We start from the raw sequence: 19,394 nt of genomic DNA, 5'->3' as shown, positions 1-19,394 counted from the left end.
TTATAATTAGAAGAGTGTTATTTTAAAATAATGTTGAAAGCATTTGAACACTAATTTCAGTGGCATATAACTGTGCCCCTACATCTGGCACTTTTTAAGTGTTTGAATTTTTTGCTAATTGGCCAGACTTCCCGGATTTGAGAAATCTATATCTGGGAATAACAGCTAAGAGTAATTTTTTTCATCTATAATTGAAGGTTTAGTTAGATGATTGTTAATGTTTTCTTTTCAGCCCCATAATTCTTCCATATTTTTTTCCAAATGAATAGCTTATTCAATATCCTTAGAATATGGCAGTGCTATTCTAGGTAATGGGATTATAACAGAATAAGAATCCCTTTCCTCAAGCAATTCAGTACCATGAATGAGGTACCACCGTGTGGTCAGTGTAACAACAGGGGCACACACAAGAGTAAATCACAAAGGAGTAGCATCTCTTCCAAGATGGGGAGGCAGGAAGGCTATCATAAAGAGATGATGTTGAGCTAAGACTTGAAAATCAACAAGCTAGGCAGAGTAGAAGTGAAGGAGCAGAGGATGCCAGGCAGTGGAGGAAGGTTCTGAAAACTGAGAGGGCATGTTACATTCTGGTTCACACTGAGTGTGAGGGGACTGAGTGTGGACATTGGAGGTGGTTGGAATGATCAGATTTGAGGTGAGGTGGTAAGCAGGCTGTAGGGAAATGAATCAGATTCTGAGGATCCAGAGAGTCTCAAGGAAAGACCAATTCAAAGGCAGTCAAAGCATTCCATGGTGAGAGGAGCTGAAGTCCTAAACAAAGGCGGTGGTAGAGGGGTAAGAAAGAGATATGTGAGGGTGTGTTTAGATGTGAAGAATGAGGTCAGGAAAGGAGTCAGGTAATTCCAATTTTATATGTATGTAAAAGCTAGTCTGTGTTACTGTGTAGAGTGCCTTGTGAGAATGACTAAAAGGTGCATCCTCTTGATAGAGGAGTGGCAAAAAGTAACCATTCCTGAGCAGAAGATTACAAAGAGGTGCACCTTCCTCTAAAATGCTCTAGAGCCTGTCAGTCCTATAACAGGGCAGATAGTTTGGTGAGAGTAGCATGAAGTGGATTTCAGTCCTTTCTCACCCCTATAGCCAGCATCCTTTGTGATGTGAACAAACTGTAGAACCAGAGGCCAATGCCTTGACTGTAGCCAAACAGGTAGAATTTCTTAAAGCTCATAACAGTCTCTGGGTTTGTACCAGAGGAGGCCTGTGAGATGCAGAAAATGAAAGCAGCATCAAAACAGTTTTACCTCTGCTTAGCTGAATTGAGACAGATTAACAATATGTAGCTTCAGAGCAAAGAAGACATTTATGTGCTGTTTTATCACCAGTAAGTTGTTCTTTCTTCCAGCAATTGGAGAAAAATGTTAATAATATTTCATTAGAAAACTATTTTTCTATGTAAAAAGATCACTTGTTTTTCTATATTATTTCTTTTTTTTAAAGAAAGATTTTATTTATTTATTCATGAGAGACACACACAGAAAGAGAGGCAGAGACATAGGCAGAAGGAGAAGCAAGCTACATGCAGAGAGCCCGATGTGGGACTTGATTCTGGGGCTCCAGAATCACGCCCTGGGCCAAAGGCAGGCGCTAAACCGCTGAGCCACCCAGGGATCCCCCTATATTATTTCTATTGTGCTTTGGGACCAACATTACTTCTGTAGAAATAAATCTCCATTGTAATAATGGAGATTATTGAAAAACGGTAATGTGAAGAATACAAATGCAGGTTTTGGATTTTTTAAATGCTTCTTTTTGCACAATACTTCTAGGAAAGTACAAAATTTATCCTACAAGCCATCTTCAAATTTCCCTTTATATTTATTAGCAGATTGATAGCATTTTCTAGAAACTGTAGAAGCAGCCCTAAAACCAGATATAAATTAACTGGATGTAAACATGGTAATGATACCTAATTCAAGTCATAACACTGAAACCTTTATGCAACATTCATATAATAAATACATTAGAGAACGCCTGCATAAATGCTACTAGTAGGACATATAACATGGATCCTACAGTTGGGTAACAGTTGAAGAATGCAGGTAAATTCAACACAGATACTAGTGGGTAATTAAGTCAAGAAAAGTGACCAATTCCCTCCCTAACAGATACCACAGAGTATTTTACATCAATGTTGCTTCTACTTTAGTGGAAGAATTGAATTAGCTGGAAATAGTAACATAATCCTGAATTAAAGATGAGCTTAGTAGTAAGAAAGCTTGGAAGAGTCTACAGAAAACATATGTGATAGAGTTCATAAGAATGGTTGTTTACAACATAAATGTGTGAAAACATTATTTACTGCTACTGTTTAATCATACTCATCTTTATATCCCTGGATCCTAAGTACAGTGTCTGACCTCTAGCAAGTGCTTCAAAGTGTTAAATAAAGTACTCATTAGAGAAACATACATTATAATTATATTATCTTACTGATTTTTGGGTCCTGCCATCTTGAAGATGGTGTTAACAACATAGAGAAATTAGGCAATGAAACATCCCTAGAATGTTTTGTGTTCTTAGCAACTTACGCAGTTTTGAGACCCTGAAGATGACCTGCCAGATGGAAAACAATGAGAGTAATAATGTTAATTTGCACTGGGATCAACAAAACTAAGTTGAAAGTGAGCAGGAATGGTTATTTAAAATCATTGTTACCAAAAACAATCAAAACAACAGTGACAAAACCAGTCATAATAAAAATATCTAGTTGTGCATTATGACTAAAATTGAATAAGAAATTTTGGAAAGAGAGATCAAGTTCCTTTTTCTTTATTAATAATCTTTTTGGAAATGGAATATATGAATAACAAACATTTGAAAATCTTCTGAGTAACATTAGAAATTCTTAAGCCACACCACATGCTTTCAGCTTTTTCTCATATATACCAAAGTCATAGCAGTAACATTTAAACATACCTAACATACTGAATAGACTTATTTTAACAACTACAATAATATTGTATATCTGGTTTCTGTTTGTTTATTGGGGGGGAATCTTGCTTAAATTTTATCAGAAATTTTGACTCTTATTGATAGCAAATGTGTGGTGCCTCCCGCTTTCTCACCATGGACTGATGGCTTTTTTAAAAAAGATTTTATTTATTTATTCATGAGAGACACAGAGAAAGAGAGAGAGAGAGGGAGAGAGAGGCAGAGATACCTGAAGAGGGAGAAGCAAGCTCCATGTAGGGAGCCTCATGTGGCACTTGATCCCTGGTCTCCAGGATCAGGCCCTGAGCTGAAGGTGGCGCTAAACTGCTGAGCCCCCCGGGCTACCCGGACTGATGGATTTTAATGCAGTTGATGTTTACAATCATTTAGTTATTCTTTTTGATGATCAAATTGCTCCAAGTTGGTACTAAAATATTAGCTACTATTTGTTTTAGAGACCATATAACAACTTCTCTTTGATATTAACCCACTTTTTACTTAGTCTCTTTGTCCATCCAAAACCAAGAAACTGGTCACCTGAATGGCTCAGTGGTTGAGCATCTGCCTTTGGCTCAGGTTGTGATCCCAGGGTCCTGGGATGGAGTCCCACGTCGGGTTCTCCACAGGAAGCCTGCTTTTCCCTCATTCTATGTCTCTGCCTCTCTCTGTGTGTCTCTCATGAATAAATAAACAAAATTTGGGCAACCTGGGTGGCTCAGCGGTTTAGCGCTGCCTTCAGCTCAGGGCATGATCCTGGAGACCTGGGATCAAGTCCCATGTTGGGTTCCCTGCATGGAGCCTGCTTCTCCCTCTGCCCCACCCCCCCCCATTCTGTTTCTCATGAATAAATAAATAAAATCTTTTAAAAATAAATAAATAAATAAATAAATAAATAAATAAATAAATAAAAATTTTAAAACAAAATAAAACCAAGAAACCTCTGTGACTAACGCTGGAAATAACTTTGTTCCTATGCATATTTAGAAAATTACAATAATATTAAAATTAGAGACAATACCATATCAATTAATTAGCACATATTTTTGAATGTTTAAAAAGCTGTTTATAATGTCAAAATTAGTATAATTTTCACAATTAATATGAAAATATTAATATGGAAACTTCAAACAAAGAGAAATACAATTTTTTAAAAACACAACTTTCCAGATTTTAGTGTTCTTGTTGTGTGCTCTACGTTGATCTGGGTTTTATTGCTGTGCTTAGATTATATGAAATTAGCATAATCTAGTGATGCCATTTGTTAAAAATTTATTTGAAAGAGAATGTGTGGGAGGGAGGAGGGGCAGAGGGAGAGAAACTTCAAGCAGAATCCCCTCTGATGGGACGCCTGGGTGGCTCAGTGGTTGAGTGTCTACCTTTCACTTAGGGTGTAATCCCGGAGTCCCAGGATCAAGTCCCCACATCAGGGCCCCTACATGGAGCCTGCTTTTCCCTCTGCCTGTGTCTCTGCCTCTCTCTCTGTTTCTCTCATGAATAAATACATAAAATCTTAAAAAAAAAAAAAAAAACAGACTCTCCTGTGAACATGGACTGCTATCATGACAGTGACCACGGTAACACAAAGCTCCATTTCATGACCCATGAGATCATGACTTGAGCTCAAACCAGGAGCCTGATGTTCAGCTGACTGAGCCCCACAGTAATGGCATTTTTTATGTTAAATTATCTAGTAGTACTTCCTACTTATTTTAACCGGATGAGCTAAAAAGTAGTTATTTTCAGGAAAACATCGGGAATAAGTAAATAATATTACATTAAATTTCCTTACACTATTTTAAAAATGTAATTAGTTTTATTTGAACCATAAGAATGTTCGGGGATCCGTTTTATTGGCAAGTTATCAAGTAGAAATTGGTACAAACAAGTCAGTTTACTCAAATTTTATTATAATTATCTTTTTTCAGTAATTTACAGTAATTACTAGCAATTAAAATATGTTTAATTATTATAATCATATATTTTGTGCACTTTATTCTAGTTAGATTGGCCATCTGTCTGATGACTTTTTAATCTGTTGCTTGTGGTAACAATCACTAGATTATGATTCAATACCAACTGCTCTTTAAAAAAGAAAAATACTTAAAGATTCCTTTTTATCATATCTTTAAATTATGAAGTTCACAATAAAACTGAAGTTTAAAGTTCTCAAAAAATTGAAATGTATACTTTCTGTTTTCAGATTACATTAGATAGACAGAATATTACATTTACATGTCCTATGAGATGGGATTGATTTATACATACTTACTAGATTTTTGATTTCTATAGAAAATAGATGTGATGTATTTTCCAGATGGAGAAGCTAATATAAGATGCAAAGTTATGAATTGAACCTGTTTTTTCTTACATTAGCATTGGCAAATGCTAAAGAAAAGGAGCTAAGTTTCATCATATTTTTAATTTGGAGTTTTAGATAACTTCTATGAACTATCTAAGTGAAACTGAATTGAAAGAATTAATGGCAGAGTGAATTAGTCTAATGCAGAGACTTGAATTTACATAGTACCCTTAGAGGTTAAAGCACTATAAAAATATAAGATTCTACATTTTGATTTTACTTATCAATAGATGTCAAGTTAAATTGTGTTCTTATAATAAGATGCAGCAAGGAAAGAGGATTCTCTTCATAGGAATTTGATTTATAATTGTCTTTGTTCAGTTCTCTAGCAGAGTGAGGCATGCTTATATATTCATTTTTAAAGATGTAATTAAAAATTCTCTTAAACTCTCTGTAATGCTCTATGCAAGTGGATTGATTCTGAAAGAACATTTTATGGTGAGGCTGTGGTACAGCAGGAAATGTACTGGACCAGGACACCGAAAGCCTTCGTTGAAATTTCACCTGTGCTGCTTTGCTAGTTTTGTAAGTTTGTGCAAGGAACTTAACCTCATTGATATCTCAGGGGAGACAGGCCTTATAATTGAAATTTATATGTATGTATGTATAAAAACTAAACAAAGGAGTCTCTGTGAAAACCTTATAGCTTAACCATTTCTAAAGTGCAATTTTATTATTGTCATACCTAATGATATACAAATTTTATTATTATTATTTTTGTGACCAAGTATGTCTTGTAATTCTCAACGCAGATATATTCAGTAGGCATTGTTAGCAGCCCTATGTGATATATGAGAAAATTGGCATTGCTTGGTGGAGGCAGGATGCAAACTTAATCTTACTAAAACCCATGCTTTTAGCTGCTATGCTTTTGCTATGATTGCATTTTTATCTGGTTGCTTATGCTAAGATATCCGAGAAATTGAGTGTTAACCTTATGAATCATGAAATATTTTAGCGTCAATGAAGTTGTTTTCAGTCTTTTATAAGTGTTCTGATGGCTAGTTATCCAGAAGAACAGCAATTCTCTGAATTTCTCTACTGTTTTTTTTTTTTTTCCTTCTTGGAGGGGAGGATTTCATTTCATTTTGATGTTAGTTAGACATTTTCAGGTTTGGCAAGAATAAGGTTACTATTAAATTTTAGTGTATTTATAACCTTGATTCTAAATATGTGATACTAACCACCTTATCATACCATATAGATGTCTTTGTGGATCACATAAAATAGTAAAATGGGAATTCTCTATTCTTTGTTTTTATTTTTTTGAGACAGAAATTAAAGCATTATTTGATGAATTATAAAATTGGGGAAAGGAGATCCCGGGGTGGCTCAGCAGTTTGGCGTCTGCCTTTGGCCCAGGGCGTGATCCTGGAGACCTGAGATTGAGTCCCACATTGGGCTCCTGGCGTGGAGCCTGTTTCTCCTTCTGCCTGTGTCTCTGCCTCTCTCTCTCTCTCTCTCTCTCTCTCTCTCTGTCTCTGTCTTTCATGAATGAATACATTTTTTAAAAATCTTTAAAAAAATACAAAAATAAAATTGGAGAAAACAGATACAAATTTATATAGCTCCATAGTAATTTAGATTGGATTTTTAAAAATAGTAGGTATACTTTCTCAATTTTAAATGTTTTGGTTATTTAGAGTCCGAGCATAGTCCATATAAGTGTTTTGAAAAGCCATATACGGTTGTCCCTTAAACAACACAGGTTTGAACTGTGCAGGTCTACTTATGTGGATCTTTTTCGATAAATATAGTGCAGTACTGTGAATGTATTTTTCTCTTCCTTATGATTTTCATAATAACATTTTCTTTTCTCTTATTTATTGTAAGAATAAACTATGTGACATATACAAAATATGTGCTAAATCTGCTTCTGTTATCAGTAATTCTTCTGGTGAATAGTAGGCTGTTAGTAATAACTTTTAGGGGAGTTGAAAGTTCTATGTGGATTTTCTACTGCACGGGAGTCGACACCCCTAATGCTTGTATTGTAGGAGAGTCAATTATAATTCAAGCTCCTTATTTTATAAATGGGAAAAGTGGAATGTAAGAAGTTAATTTTCCAAAGTCAAATGGGAATTTATTGGTAGAAGTTGGTTGTCTACAGAGAAGGAAAAAAATGATAGATCTGCCTGGAAAGTTTGATTTAAGTTAATAAAAATGAATATACACCCTGATTGTCTTTTTTTTTAAATTTTTATTTATTTATGATAGTCACAGAGAGAGAGAGAGGCAGAGACACAGGCAGAGGGAGAAGCAGGCTCCATGCACTGGAAGCCCGAAGTGGGATTTGATCCTGGGTCTCCAGGATCGTGCCCTGGGCCAAACGTAGGCGCCAAACCACTGCTCCACCCAGGGATCCCCTGATTGTCTTTTAAAAACTCTTCAGATGCTAGGTGGCATTTGATATTACAACTTCCGTATCCAATGGCTTTTTTTTGGATTACTTTCAGCAAAACCAGCTGCTTTTGAGATACAGCATATGTATACCCCTTTTTGAATTTTTTTCACATCTACTTTGATTCCGTGGTGTTTGTAAATGCTACAAATCATTATTTACTTTGGGATCATGAGGTAGCAAGATGATGAGGAAGGGCATCGGTCCCAGAGTGAGAAGAGTGAAGTTGTACCAGTTCACCCTGCCTTTCAAAGCACTATTTGTAAAATGGGAATATTCTCTGCTTTACTCACTACCATTGTACAAATTAAAAGGAGGAATTATATAAAAGCTCTTTGCAAAGTATAAATTGATTTTTCTCCTAAATTTTTATGGAGGTTAGCTGTGTGCTCTTGGTAGGTCATTATTTCACTTCTTTAAACATTAATTTCCTCTTTCCTTTCTCATGGGGTTATTTTAAGTATAATTGAAATAATGTGTTTAAAGTATATAATGTGCAAACAACAGTGCCTGGCATATAATAGGCATATCTGGTAGGTTGAATGCAGAAATTGCCCCAGTTATTCATTTTTCAATGTGACTTTGCAGTTCTTCCCATCAAGAAGTGGAATCTATTTCCCACGCCTTGGGCCTTGTTTGTTCCTTAGAGTATATAGTTCTGAGGGGTGCCACTTCTGACCAAAGTCTCTAATAGCTCAGTGTGCTCTGTTCTCTTTCTTGAATTCCTGTTGTCATCATCAAAATCTGCATAAAGTATCCTAGAGGAAAATGAGATACCCCATGGAGTAGAGCCAAACCAGTCCCTTGCCCATTCACCAGATGAATGAATGAGTCCAGCTGAGATCAGCTGAGCTGGGCACAGATCAATGAGACTTCCCAGCTATTCCTAGAGAGTCTAATTTAGGTTTGTTAAAATAATTGGTTGTTGTTTTAAACCATAATTTTTTGGGCTGGTTTGTGACATAACAAGAACTAACTGATAACATGAAAAAAAAAAGGAAGGAAGAAAGAAAAAGGTAGGTGTTATTATTGTTATTAGGATTTCTATATATATGTAATAAACTTAGTGACAATGATTACTTACGTTGGGAACATTTATTTTAGCTTGAAAATAAGGTAATTTTTTCAAGCTTATCAATTCCCCTAAGCAAAACAAAACAAAACAAAAGAAATAACTAGAGGAATTTATGTTATGTAAAAGTATTTAAAACATAAATTCATGTGGTTTCCTGTAATGGGTAATTAATCCAATCACTAAACCCCTCGCACGGAGATGTATGTATTCTCTTAGAAGAATTGTCTCATGCTTTAATCATCAACCTGAATAATGATGCTTGGAAGCAGAATCACCCTCCCCTCTACTCTCTCCCTCCTTGCCCTCAGTAGAGCGTGAATTTAATGTGCTTTAAAAATACATGTACTTGGCAATTTCAGTAAAAACATTAACCAAAACTTTTAGCATGACCTTGAGAGCATGTTAAATGAAACTCCTTAAGAGTCCTATAAAAATATTTTTTAATTTTCAGAACACATATTTGTGTGTTCTTTCTTTGTTATGAACATTAACCAATTGTAAATGCAGTTGACCACTTTCTCTTGGTTTGAGAAAATTCTTCAGTTGCTTCATCATAAAAGGGAAATGGTACATTGAGCCTGCCCTGTTAAAATTTGTTATTTAAACAGTGTTTTTCACTGCAAAACTACTTAAGCAAAGATATTTACATATGCGTGCATATACTTGTCCAATTACTTTCTCAATCCTTGTTATTCACGTTGTGGTGCTTTAGATAAGAGCATGTTCTTTCACTGCAATCTTCTTATTAAATTAACTTTATTTTCAAGAAGCTCTAAGGATGAAAAGCACTCCGGATGTTAAATATCATTTAAATATTATATGAAGTACTTCTGAAGTGTTACATTTGTAGGTAGTAGAACAAAGAGAAACAAGTAGGCAATGTTGAATGGAAGGCTGAGGGGCAACCTAATGGCTCTCAAATTTTTGGAGGGTTGCTTTGTGTAAGAACACAAGCAGCTATTCTCTGCTGTCATCAGGGACTTTACAAGAGCAGAACATGAGGAAATAGCCTTAAATCTCAACCAAAAAAATAGGGGATATATAATTTATTCATCCAACATAAATTAAGCAAATATTTACTGTGGGCCTACTGTGTAAGGTGCTGTTCGAAGTGCTCAGGGAAAAGGTGAACAGATGAGACAAAGTCCCTGTAGTCATTGTCAGCATTCCTTCTTGCTCAGAGAATGACTTTGAAACTCAGATCCAGGTCTCCCGGCTCCTGGACTTTCCCTTATTTATGAAACTGCAAAAGGAAGATGGAGGTATTATATATGCCATAAATGATGCTGCAGAATATTATTGGCAGCATCAGGCTGCTTATCTTAGGCTCCGGGTTGTCTCAATCACAGCCTCAGTTCTCTCTTTTTTTTTTTAAAGATTTTATTTATTTATTTATGAGAGACACACACACACACACACAGAGGCAGAGACACAGGCAGAGGGAGAAGCAGGCTCCATGCAGGGAGCCTGACGAGGGACTTGATCCCGGGATTCAAGGATCACGCCCTGGGCCAAAGGCAGGTGCTAAACCGCTGAGCCACCCAGGGATCCCCTCAGCCTCAGTTCTTTATGGAAAGAATAACCAGAGAGATTTTTAGACATAATTCACCCACTACACTGAAGATTTTCTGATTAACTTTTTCATTCAATAAAATATTTTGTGGGGGGTAAATAATTTCTTAGCTTATTCAAGCAAGATTTCTTGTTTCTGGGTTGTGGCAATTCATCTCTTGATGATATTTTTCTTAGTTTGTTTCCATGAAAATAGAAAATTGATTGCCCTTAGCATTCTGGTTTCTGTTTTATCATTTGCAATTTGCACTCCTATTCCTTTTGTTGTCCTTCTGCTAATATGGGCATATGACACATTCTGGCTTTATCATTTGTTATTTTCTAGATACAGTTAGCACTTTTTTTTTTGCCCACATGCAGATTTTGCTCATATTCCTTTCATGGACTTCTTAGTTTACATATACTAAGTAGGTGTCACTTTTTACCACTTGAAATTGAATAGCTCTAGATTTATATCTCACTATGCTTGGAGGGCCTGCTAATTTAGGTGAATTCTTTTAATCTACTTCCTTGGAGGAATAATTTTAAAATGTGAAATCTATCATTTTCTTTTCTAGCAAATACAAAATACTGTCTTCTGACAGGATTTACCCATAGCTATTGATGATTGATTCACAGGCTAGATCATCTAAGAAAAAGAAGAGGAAGAAAAACAAGAAGAGGAAGGGAGGGAGGGAAGGACGGAGGAAGGAAGGACAGAAGAAAGCAAAGAAGGAGATATGTAGAGATTTATTTCTTTGCTTGGCTCACAGGTAGAATACTTAAACCAAGGAGATTAATCTGTTGACCCACGTTTGGTTCACATGCTGGCTTTGCCATGTATTGAGGTCATTGGGCAACATTTCTCTCTGTTAAGAGAGCTAGAGAACTACTGAGTTTATTGTCAGTCATCTTGGGAAATGCCAGTATTCACACCTTTAGTATTTACCTTTTCTATCTTGGCCTCTCTTTCAACTGTGAATTTTCCTTTTCTACTATTGGAAATACCAGCTGGGTTCTGAGTCTGGGTTTGTGATTAATTTTGTATGTGCTTCCTGTTTGAAATCTGCTTGTTGACCTTGACCTGCCGTACTTAGGGGTTGAATTCTACATCCTGATTCCCGCCAGACAGATTTCTATACCTGGGGACTTTTCTTTTAACTGGTTGTTAATGCATATCTCCAACAAAGTAAAAGGTGGGTTCCTGAAAAAAAGTTATGTTCCTTGTGATGTTTTCTAAACCGAATCATTTAAAATGCACAGAGTACTTGCTATTTTAAAGGCTTACCGGTAATAAGGTATTTTATAAAGTGAAAGACCTTTTTACAAGGCAAGTTATAACCCATACTCATCAAATTCATCTCGTTCTCTCTTTTTCTTTCTGTTTTGTACTGAAATTCCTCAAGGTTGGGTTATGTAGGGCCAGCTCCTATGGCCACAGAAGTTGTGTACTGTGCACTTGCAGGGGATGTCACTCATAGAGACCATATTATTAACAGCCACACTCAGAACTACATGGAGTGGGGCATTTCAACATTTCTTTCCTTCAACCTGAATTTAATAATCTCATTATTTGTTTTTTTGTTTTTCTTTTGATGTTTATGGTAATAGCTACCTAAGTTTTTTTTTTTTTTTAACTCATTTGTAAAAAATGTAGGCCAGTGCTGGGGTTGTGTTGCTTGGGTTATATGGCATTGCACATTGGCTAGCTATAAAAGCCCATGTCCCTGTGGTAGAAGAAAACAAGCGTCTTACTCCTTTGCTCATTTCTTACTGGATCAGTTTATTTCAACTTCAGCTGGCTCTTTCCTTTTATTATGCTTTGTAGGATTGTTTTGGGGTTCTTACTAAATTTAAGGGACCCTCTCAACTCCTCTTCTAGTCCTCATATTATCATGGTATCTAAGAATATCTCAGTGTCTAAGATTTATGCTTTTTTTCCAAAATGTAACTCTTTTCAAGCAGTAAATTCAGCAAAGAGTGAAATTGCTGGAAAATTTCTTAATTCAAAGTTAGTCACATTAAAACTTCTGATCTGAATGTTATGTAAGTGATGGGGTCAATTTAGGCATCATTATAGAAGATAATACTTTTAATAATAAAAGCCACTTTATATTGAATATTCACCCTATACTACAAAGAACCCATTACTAACTTTTATAGTAACTATGAGGTCAACATTTCTGTTTCCATTTTGTAGATGAGGAAGCTAAGCCTCCTGGAGGTTTTGTAAATTGTTAAAGATCATATCACTAATTGGTATCTGTGAATCCTGCATCTATATTTCCCAAACTCACTCTTTTGACTATACCATGCTGTTACGTATATCCTAATTTTTAATATATATAGCAGTTACTTTGCCATTATGAATACAAAGTATTCTTTATTGGATGTTGATTGTGTTTTTAGGGAAGTAAATTCTACCCAGAACTGTCATGCAGTAAGAGCCAGTTAGTTTTACGAAATTCAGTCTCTGAGAAACAGCCCTATACTGTGTTGTTGTTTGTGTTTGTTTTCTTCCTTCTGTTTCTTCCCTTGCTACTGTCTTATAGCCTTGAATATTACACTTGGATCATTAAACGCTTGCACCAATGGCTTTTCCCTCTTTACCTATTTTCCCTTTAATTGATAAAATATAAAGGGTACATAGAAATTACAGAGATAGCCCAGATCTTTCCAGATACCTTCAGGGCATACCAAAGTACTTTATACTTTAGGAATGATTCCTTCATGGAAGGAAGGCATGAATGTGAGGGAAGATGGCATAGAAGCTTTGAAAAAATGTGTGAGCACACAAAATGGAAGCAGTTTGGAGAAGCAGAAAATTTTTATCTATGATTTTTGATGATGATAGAAAATTGAGACTAGAGGAGAAATAGGGATTTTTGTATAGTCTCTTGCTTGTTACAGTAGTCTGGATTTTAGAATTACTGGTTTTTGAGGTTAGTGTTAACTTGCTGAGGCCAGGAGAATGTCTTTGAGGCATAAAACTTAGAAGGATATGCATTCTCCCAAACCTGAAAATATGCATACCTCTCACATGTAATGTGGGGAAACTTTCACCTACTGAAGTCCCTGTAATCTAGTAGATGCATATTTTACATCCTTACTTATAATCACCTAGTTCTATAGAGCCATAGGTTCAAGTAATGTTTATTGAAAGGACCAGGAAACACAAGTAAAAAAAGTACCAGATATTCTTGTTTACTCTTCATTTTCATGTTCGTATGTATGGAAGAGAAAGGTGGGGTAATTGTGTGTGTGTCTATGTATTTGTGTTTCCTGGTGTTGGGTAAATGAATGAAAGTTCAATTATGAGACTCCTTTTCCTCCCAATATGGTATCTTCCTGTAATTTAATGCTGCCTTCCTGCTTTCTACCTACCTATTGATTCTTTTGCATTTTTTATTCATTCAAGTTCATGGAATAAATGTGTTTTTCAATAAGGCTATTTAACTGAGTTGCTCCTTTTTAACTGTTATCTGATTGAATTTTAAGTTTTGATTTTAAAATTAAATCATTGTAGAAAGTCAAAAATGAATCGAATATTATAGTAATGATAACTTGAAATTACAAAGTGTACTTTTGCCTGGGGTCCACTTTATTCTATATTTTAAGATTTTATCTGTTTTAATTTATCATGGAAATATACTGCAGAAATGTGCATCCACCCGTGCATATTTTTAGAGTGTATTAGGGAAGTTGTAGAGAGAACATATAATCACTCTGAAATAAATGCTCACAATGATCAGGAACTGAGGATTTTACATAGCCATTAGTATCCTACAAAGATATCTAGGTTAATTGAGAATATAACTGTTGTCTTGGGAAACAAGCATACCTGAGATCTAAACAATGGCATCTGTCCAGAAGTTCACCTTGTTTTGTTAAAAGGGCATGAACAATAGCATCATGGAGCAAGGAGTTAATGTGGTATATTAATATCACAGAAATGATGAAAGGAGGCTTTATCATTGAAATAATTTTATTTTATTTTATTTTATTTATTTATTTATTTTTTTTTTTTTGTTTTTTTTTTGAAATAATTTTAGATTTATAGTGCAAAAGGAACATTTTGTCATGTCACTTCCTTAACAAGATCTGCTGTCCTAGGTGATTTGGTCCTTGCCTATGTCAACAGCCTCAACCAACTCAAACCTATAGCACTCTGACTTTAGCCACAGAAGCCTTCCTTTCATTTCTGGAATGCCCTAGTCCTTTGTTCTTCAGGGCTTTTCTGCTTTTCTTTCCTCTTCCTGGAGGGCTCTACTTGTCTGTTTAGTCAATCTCAACACATCCTTCATAACTCAGCTTAGAAGACACCTCTTTGAGAAAGTTTTCTCTTTACTTCTACCAGAGTAAGATTTACTTTTTATGAGTATAGAAATTTACTAGCTATAAGTATACCTACTCATACTTTCCAGTAGGTATCTTTTATAGCTTGTAATACAGCCGAAGTTAAAAATATATTATGTTGTCAATTGTTTACTGTATTTATTTCTAGAATGTAAGACAATGAAAGTCATTTTTGTCTTGGTTCACTATCCCTCCTCTACCTCATACTTAGTATAATTATGGCATGTAGTTGGTGCTTGGTTTACATACTTGTTGATTGAATTAACAAATGGAAAGATACTTGTATGAATCTATAGATAAATTCAAAGTCACAACAATGGAGAGGGAGAGGGTATAGAATAGAAAAAGATTAGAGAAAACGAGAGGAAACATAATAGAAATACTAAATAAAGGTGGGTAAGACCATGGGAGGTAATGGTAGAAGTAGTTGTTCAATACTTGTTAACTATTTAAACAAGGATAAGTATGGAGATATGGTAAAAAAGAGAGAGGGCATAGCATTTGCCTTTGTATTTTTTTTAAAAAAAATTATTTATTTATTCACGAGAGACACACAGAGAGAGGTAGAGACATAGAGGGAGAAGCAGGCTCCATGCAGGGAGCCTGATGTGGGACTTGATCCCAGGACTCCGGGATCACACCCTGAGCCAAAGGCAGATGCTCAACTGCTGAGCCACCCAGGCGTCCCTTGCCTTTGTAATTTTAACTTAGTCCTTGGCATTTGATTTTTTAGGGCAATTTTCAACAGTGTCACTGACTCTACAGTCATTTCTTTGTAGGGTGTTTAGGGAGTAAACTCCTCTTATATTCTACCTAAAAGTTCCAAAAAACTAACAGTACCTAAAAAAATTCATTTGTAAAGATAGAATCAGTATTATGATTAGTGGAAGAAGAAACTAAGAGTTGTAAAATTAAAAGCACTATAAGAGGGTTAAGTTTTAAAAAGCTTTGGATTTTGGGTAAGATCTGAGTAATGGTTTCCTTTCTTGGGGAAAATCCAAGTTTTATGGGTCCTTGAAGATTATATATTTTGGGAGGCCCTTTTAAAAATGTTAATATAAAATTAGATACAGGGCTTTGGGAGTAGTCAATGAAAATAAGGGCCTCCGAAATTTAATTAACAACACTAAAATCTAGCTACTTTTGCTCAGCCATGTTCTTACTGACTGAAATGTTAGGAAACTGCATTGGCTTCTTTAAACTTCAGTTTTCTCTTCCATAAAATGATGCAAGCCATAATTTCTAATGAAATATTGGTGTGATTTGTAAGTATATAGTTTGTTTTATAAGAAAAACTGCCTTATGACTTGGAATTTATATAGTCATTGCTGCTATTATAATAATTACTTAATTTATTTGATCTTTATGATCATATTTACAATATCATTTTTTTTAAAGTGGAAGAAAAAGATCAGTGCCTTTTTAGTATTTCTCCTAAATAACTAAAACTTGCTGACCAATATTTTAATGTTCTTTTAACTAACCCTTATTTATTCATAGTGATCATGCTTTAAGCATTGACCATTTATCCAGCTGTGCTAAGCCAGGTGTGGACTTCAGCCAGCTGATTGGCTAGGGCTAAAAATACTCAATTGTCTACTATTGCTCAGTTAAAGTCTTTTCTTGACTCTAGCTCCTACTTGTCAGTCAAATTCTAATTTTTGTCCTCAGGGAATGGAATTATTTGATAACTCCCTTTTCCTTATTGCTTCTGGTTCTTGTCATTCTGTCAGAAAGAAAAAGAAAAATATTTTTTTATAATAAAAGTATAATAAAAATAAAAAAATATAATAAAAAAATATTGAAGTTTGTAGAAATTTTGGTTATGTTTTTATATGACATCTGTCTCTTTAACTTGATGGTTGTCTCATATTTCTGTACATCCTAATAACATTCCCTGGGGCTGCAATTCTTAGTAACAAATTATTATATTTCCAATTCTTTCTTAGGTGCTGGGTTTTCTGCACAGAATGTAATTAGTTAAGCTCTTTATCATGAGTATAAATAGAAGGACAGACATAACACACCCCTTTACCCATTTTGGATACTGAAGGGGAACTCCATACTCTTAGCCATCATAGCACAACTCTGTGTGTGTGTGTGTGTGTGTGAGAGAGAGAGAGAGAGAGAGAGAGAGAAAGAGAACCAAAGAGAGAGAGAACAAGTGGCCAAGGGAAAGATGAGGGGAGAGAAATAATTGGAATGTGTCTGCTGATTTTACCACCTTCCCTAACTAGCTATCTTTGAGGTGTTGACAGATCAATTCCAGTCCCCATAAGGCACATCTGTCTCCAAGGCCACCAGGATAGTCTTAGTAGCAGTCTGAGGGGAAGCAGAGAAGTTAACAGAAAAGGCAGTGTTGAGGCAAGATGACCCTTAGCAAGTTGCCTGTCTTCTGAGAACCTTATTTTTCTCATATTCATAATTACCAATATAATTGGTAATGAATAATTGGTAATGAATATGAATGGGGAATATCCATAATTACTCAATAGGATATTTGTGAAGATTCATTCTGATCATATATGTAAAATGCCTAAAGTTTCTAAGAACTCTGTAGTATTTGTCCCTCCCACAAAGGGTTTTGGATGGCGTATGTGCATATCAAGGGCTTGACGCCAAGTCTGGTCCATAGGTAGCAGTTAGTAAAGATTCTTATGTAAAGACTGTTTGTGGCTTAGCACCATACCTTGCAGAAGAGGGTAGAAAAAGGAGTGTGGAGAGAAGGGCAAGTGGAATGCTGTGTTGTAAGAATTTAAAGAGCAAAAACATTTTTTGAAGGATTCTTTCCTTTTTGAAAGCTTCAGATATACTTTTTAAAAAACTATTCCCTCAGGACGCATGATGTTAAGATGTTGCTTTAAAAGTAAGGCTCTGAGCACCCTGAGGGATGCTACTCCTTAATGTTGCATTTTAATGCAGATGTTCAAAATATTCAATAAAGTAGTACCTACTCTCCTAGAAGTAGTGAAACCGCCATTTCTTCAAATAGCAGAATCAGGACTCTACATAGTTCTTTTTATGCCAGTAAAGCTAATATAAAAATAGTAGTCCATTGATTTCCATAAACAATGAATACTAAGATAAGTATTGTCATTATTTTAGTTAAAGCCTCAAAGAAATAAAGGATCTTGTCCAGTTGGGTTCACAGAGCAATAAGTGACAGAGATGAAATTCATCCCTGGCCTGGCCTCCTGCATAACTACCATACTCAAGTTTTTAAAATTTTTTTGAATGAAGTTTTAAAAAGTAATCCAACAAAATTTTCTTTAGCTTTTGACCAATTGCATCTGCCACCTATAGTGTGAGGGTTTCTTCATACACACGTAGACATATAAGCATCTAAACCACACCCTGGTAATATATTTATAACCCAGTCTCTGTAGGTCTTGAATCAGCTCTTTATGAGCTTCCTTCTCATGTAAGTGTTTTGAGTCCATCCAGTCATGGTTTAGCAAATACACTTCAATAGACTTTTACATTCTTGATAAATAATTGATAGGTTTGGTTGACATGAGACATGAAGGAGATTTGACATGTAATTGCATTTAAAATGATATATTTTCAGAAGCTTGGTTGAAAGACTTCCATTGAAACTTCTGTTAAACAGTTTTCCAGAAGTCAGTCTAAACCTAGGAAGTAGTATGAAATACTATTCTTAGAGTTATATATTTTTATAAAGATACAACATGAAGGTTTGGGAACAGTCAGACTAAGTATATTTTACTGTGTTCTTCAGTTCAAGAAAATTTGATTTCGCTTTTTCACAATATGGTACACATGAAGGATGCCAGCTGGTAAAACTTACTTCTTATTTATCATCCATGCCTTAGGGAGGATAAAGGATGAGTCCCATGGAGAAAATGAAAACACATGTTGTACAATTTTATTTGAAACAATGTGAAACTTCAAAAATACAGTGTGGAATAGGTCATCTTATTTAATTTCCAATGCCTGTTAAAAACAGAAAGGAAAAATGAGTACTTTTGTACATTAATATTTTCAATTTTTAGACAAAGCATAATCTCATTTTATCCATTTCCTCTAAAATTTCCATCATTTCAGATATGTAAAATTCATGCTTATTCTTATGTCTGACTAATGGTTTTTCATAAGCTTACATGGTAAATCTTTTATATATTTGCTTTTCACTCTGATTCCATTAGATATGCATTGAAGGAAAAAGAAAAGATTTTTGAAAGAATACAAAACACTTTAAGTAGTCTTGATCATTGTGTTGATGTGGTAAAATGGGATGAAAAATTTATTCTCATTTTCTGAGATGTTAATTTCCTTCTTGCCCTAGACAGACATTCTCATGAACTATGTATTTATAATGAATTTTAGTAATTGTGTCATATATCTGTGTAGATCCTTTCTAGCATATGTGTTGGTGGTTTCCTTTGAGCTTTTAAGCTAGACTTCATTTTTTCTTTATGATGCGTAATATCTCTTCAGAAAGATGAAATCCAAATGGCCATTATAATAAGCATAGTAGGATTAATCTCCTACATGGTTTTCAAATGGCAGATGTTTAAGATTGACTGGAAGAGACATGGTGAAATTCAGTTTGGAGAAATGGCTGGAAATTTTTTTTTACCCACAATCATCTTTTTTTCCCCCTCTCTTACCACATCAAGAAACCATAATCTGACAAAGACCAAAGCACCTGAATAGAAAGAGCTTGCTCCTGCATAATA

The 19,394-nt window shown here is 35.1% G+C and overlaps 1 protein-coding gene and 1 long non-coding RNA gene across 11 annotated transcripts in view; one reads left to right on the top strand and one right to left on the bottom strand.

The window, feature by feature from the left end:
- The window catches only part of LINGO2 (leucine rich repeat and Ig domain containing 2), a 1,132,704-nt gene that overhangs the window by 22,657 nt on the left and 1,090,653 nt on the right, over positions 1-19,394 (top strand). The gene's annotated exons all lie outside the window — the stretch shown is intronic.
- The window catches only part of LOC144321729 (uncharacterized), a 43,319-nt gene that overhangs the window by 13,752 nt on the left and 10,173 nt on the right, over positions 1-19,394 (bottom strand). The window contains exons 5-6 of the long non-coding RNA XR_013387272.1: positions 18,503-18,648; positions 9,879-10,030 (exon numbers count right to left, since the gene is read on the bottom strand). This is a non-coding gene — a long non-coding RNA (uncharacterized LOC144321729). The remainder of the gene's footprint in view (positions 1-9,878; positions 10,031-18,502; positions 18,649-19,394) is intronic.

Source organism: Canis aureus, chromosome 10, assembly GCF_053574225.1.
Source record: "Canis aureus isolate CA01 chromosome 10, VMU_Caureus_v.1.0, whole genome shotgun sequence".
Lineage (NCBI taxonomy): Eukaryota > Metazoa > Chordata > Mammalia > Carnivora > Canidae > Canis > Canis aureus.
This window is presented reverse-complemented; position numbering and strand designations above follow the sequence as displayed.